The sequence below is a fragment of the Betta splendens genome, chromosome 14 (assembly GCF_900634795.4).
Source record: "Betta splendens chromosome 14, fBetSpl5.4, whole genome shotgun sequence".
Taxonomy (NCBI): domain Eukaryota; kingdom Metazoa; phylum Chordata; class Actinopteri; order Anabantiformes; family Osphronemidae; genus Betta; species Betta splendens.
The window spans coordinates 3,224,071-3,226,798 of record NC_040894.2 but is presented as its reverse complement, the minus strand read 5'-3'; the positions used below and the strand labels follow the sequence as shown (position 1 = coordinate 3,226,798).

At 47.7% G+C, this 2,728-nt stretch overlaps 1 long non-coding RNA gene across 1 annotated transcript; it reads right to left on the bottom strand.

Annotated features, from left to right (window-relative positions):
- Positions 1-475: 475 nt before the first annotated feature.
- Positions 476-1,781, bottom strand: LOC129602961 (uncharacterized). Its single transcript, XR_008692463.1, has 3 exons — positions 1,659-1,781; positions 1,032-1,202; positions 476-847 (listed from the first exon to the last, which is right to left on the bottom strand). It is a non-coding gene; the product is annotated as an uncharacterized LOC129602961 (long non-coding RNA).
- Between the last annotated feature and the right edge of the window lie 947 nt (positions 1,782-2,728).

Here is a 2,728-nt window from a genome sequence, read left to right as displayed (position 1 = left end):
TAAAGTTATTTTTTCCTTCCTGTGAGTCAGTCTTTTCATCTGTGGACCCTGTGGAGACAGATTCGGACTGTGTGGAGTCAACGGCATCGCTGAAGGATCCACGCAACACGTCTTCACAGACAATTCAGTCGTCACAAGCTGCGAACCTGAAGTTGGACAGAGTCCAGACTGAATAAAGGAAGCTGCTTAATAACCACGCCCAGTCATTCACTGATTGGTGCAGTTTAGGCCGGTTTCTTTCAGGCCGCACCAGGAAGGTACTTAATTAGGACAATATAGAAGAAACACAAGCAATTACAGGAACAGAGGACGAACAAAAACCTACAGTTTCTCTCAGAAAAAACAGAAACTAGCGTTTGTGAACGTGTGATCTACTATTTTACTATATATGTGAATTATTAAACTTAAAAGTACAACAAATAATGTAAGAGATCCTCAGTGATGCTTGATGACAAAAAGAGGCTTTAATGCACAAATGAACCAAAACAACTAAACAGACAGAGAATGGTACCAATCAGAATAGAAAAAGAAGGAGGCAGCGTCTGAACACAACAGACACAAGAATTTAATACGCAAATGTTTAAAACCCTGTCCTGAGCGGAGGTCCAGGTTAAAGCTCCTTCATTCACCCGTCCGCTGGTCACTCCGCGCTCCAGTTTCTCCTCAGTCGGAACAAACACAGCAGCGGCCGAACGCACAAACAGAGAGGCTGCAGTGGGAGTTATGTAACAGGTATGATTTCACAGGAAGTCACTGTGCTTGTCTGTTCCCAGGCCTTTGTTCATCGCGCCTGTTCACGCCGGGTGTTCGTGATGTTCTGTGCCGATCCACCTTTGTTTGTGTGCATCTGTTCATGGACCACGGGCACAAATCAATGTGACTGCACACAACGGTGACTCTGTTTGACTTAAAGGTTCGAGGAAAACAGAAGTGGTGAATTTAGCAAAAGATTGTGAGATACAACATGAGCCTCTCTCCTTTAAAGCCTCTGGGTCAAACAGAACCACCTGTACGTGAAGAAACGCACTCACGTTCTGCAGACTGGACACAAGCAGCGGTCACGAAGTCCGTCCAGCGCCGGACGGAGCGAAGAGGCTGCTTGTGATCGACTCAAGTCAGATGTCACTCGACTAAATCCGCCGACACACTCGTTGGCTCTGACTCACTCCTCCGCGACTCTCACCTGCTCACGTCCCCCTTTCCTGCCCGTTAACATACATCTGTTTAGTCAATATTAAGAGCAACGAGACGGATCACCGTGGCAACCCATCATCAACACATCAACTCAGCAGCCTCACGCTCACGCTAGCGTACCTGTGTGTGTGTGTGTGTGTGTGCGTGCTAGCGTACGCGGGTGCGTGCGTGTGTGTGTGTGTGTGTGTGCGTGCGTGCTAGCGTACCTGTGTGTGTGTGTGTGTGTGTGTGTGTGTGTGTGTGTGTGTGCGTGCTAGCGTACCTGTGTGTGTGTGTGTGTGCGTGCATAGGTGTGTGTGTGTGTGTGTGTGTGCTAGCGTACCTGTGTTTGCGTGTGTGCGTGCGTGTGTGCGTGCGTGTGTGCGTGCGTGCGTGCGTGTGTGCGTGCGTGCATGTGTGCGTGCGTGTGTGCGTGCATATACGTGTGCGTGTCTTCGGGGGCTGGGGATCTCGGCATGTCTCACCATGGCTCGATGTTTTCTTTTAGCTCTGTTGGCACTCTCATGTTCCCGTTGGCTGACCTTTTCTCTTCCTGTGAAGTTCCTGTCATGCATTCTCCACTCGCGAAGGTCACGTATCTCTGAGCCGAGCGCTGCCTGGTTCAGAACGAGGCATAATGTTTTCCAGCATATGATGGTAAAGGCAGTTAGAGAAATAAAAAACAACAAACAGGCCCTAAACTAGAACACTGGTCCCCGTGTGTGAAGGGCTCCTCTACGGCCTGTTACAGTATTTAGTAAACTCATGTCTTCTAGTGTGACCCTGCACCTCCATGACACAGGCAGCAGTCAGATGTTGGATGTGACGTCAGGCTGCTTTCACCCAATCGAGGTCAAGGGTTGCTTTTTCAATCATCACAGATGTGTTTGCAATTTCACAAATCTGATTTCCAAAATCAGAAAATCAAATGTTTCTCAAAATGTCCAAACCATAACATGATCGAATACGTTTATGCTCAAAACTCCAACAGGACACACATTTCTTTATGTTAGCACCTCCTCACTCTCACTGGACACTCGTCCTGTAACTACAGCCAGTCGCGTTACATAGTTCTACATCCTGTAGAGAAGCTGAATGAGTCCAAATGGTTAAAACATGACAGAACAAGAAAACAGGGAGAAAAACTGAGAACAAAGACGGCGGCACCTGCTCAGCGACCTCGGCGCACAAAGACACCTCTGTCCCGCAGTACAATGGCACCCAGGACACGACTTCCTGTGTCTGCCGGGACAGCGCACACGTTAGCTGCCTGAGCACTCGCTGCAAAGGCGCCATTCACAGACAGCCAGTCATCAGGTTTAACAATGATGTTTCATTAGTCGCAGTCACTTTTCAGGCAGTCCCAGTTCCCAGTTGTGGGTTGAGGTGAGCGCTGCTTCCAGTGGGATTCTCTCTCCTTTCATTACTAATTTAAATAGATTTTAATCATGGAGTTGTTTAATCCATGGTTTGTAGATATAAAAAAACAGGAGTGTGGTGCAAAAAATAGAGGAAAATTAGACTTATTATTGTCATCGCCATGGAAACTGTTGAA